Source organism: Canis lupus, chromosome 35, assembly GCF_011100685.1.
Source record: "Canis lupus familiaris isolate Mischka breed German Shepherd chromosome 35, alternate assembly UU_Cfam_GSD_1.0, whole genome shotgun sequence".
In the NCBI taxonomy this organism is placed as follows: domain Eukaryota; kingdom Metazoa; phylum Chordata; class Mammalia; order Carnivora; family Canidae; genus Canis; species Canis lupus.
In genome coordinates this window covers 14,307,266-14,308,335 of record NC_049256.1, presented here as the reverse complement: position 1 = coordinate 14,308,335, position 1,070 = coordinate 14,307,266, and the positions used below count along the sequence as shown (strand labels likewise).

Here is a 1,070-nt window from a genome sequence, read left to right as displayed (position 1 = left end):
GCCAGAGTAGCTATATTTATATCAGACAAAATAGACTTTAAGGCAAAGACTGTAATAGGAGACAAAGAAAGTCATTACATAATGACAAAGGTGTCAATCCAATGAGAGGATAAAACATTTGTAAATATTAATGCACTCAATATAGAAGCACCTAAGTATATAAAGCAAATACTAATTGGTATAAAGGGAGAAATAGACAGCAAAACAATAACAACAGGGGACTCTGTGTGTGTGTGTGTGTGTGTGTGTGTGTGTGTGTGTGTTATTAATGCCAGTGCTCAGGCTTTGACCCCATACTTCTGCAGAGGGTACAGCCGCTCCTTCCACTGCTGCTTCTTGGTCTCAGATTTTCCTCATGTTTATTTAGCCAGCAGCACATGGTACATGTCTTCTTGGGCCGCAGATCCAGGGGCTTGTACTTCTTACCCTTGTAGAATTTCCTGAGGTTCTATTTCTGCATCTTGTTGATGACAGTGAGAACACGGGCAATGGATTTATAAACAACTCAGATCTTAGAGAGCTTGGAGGGAGGCCACCTGTCACTTTGACGACACACAGCTGGGACAGCTCCACCTTTAGGTCTTCTAGCTGTTTAAGCAGCTCCTCCTGATTCTTGTCGCCGAGATCTCGAGCCTTAATCTTGGACATGTCTGAACAATCCACTGCTGCCGCCACCGGAAAGAAGCCAAGGGAAAGAGCAACAGGGGACTTTAGTACCCAACTTTCTTCATCTAGACAGAAAATCAATAAGGAACCACCAGACTTAAATGACAAGTTAGTCCAGATAGACTTAACAGTCATGAACGGAACATTCCATTCAAAAGCAGCAGAACACACATTCCTCTCAAGTCCACAAGGAACATTCTCCATGGTAGACCTCACAATAGACCACAAAATAAGTCTCAATAAATTTAAGAAGATTGAAATCATACCACACATTCTTTTCTGACCACAATGATATGAACTAAAAATCAAATACAAGAAGGAAACTGGAAAATTCACAAATATGTGGTAATTAAGCAACATGTTACTAAACAACTAATGAATCAAAGAAGAATCAAAAGAAAAAT

The 1,070-nt window shown here is 40.2% G+C and overlaps 1 pseudogene; it reads right to left on the bottom strand.

The window, feature by feature from the left end:
• Window positions 1-278: 278 nt before the first annotated feature.
• Window positions 279-656, bottom strand: LOC100685736 (annotated as a pseudogene).
• Between the last annotated feature and the right edge of the window lie 414 nt (window positions 657-1,070).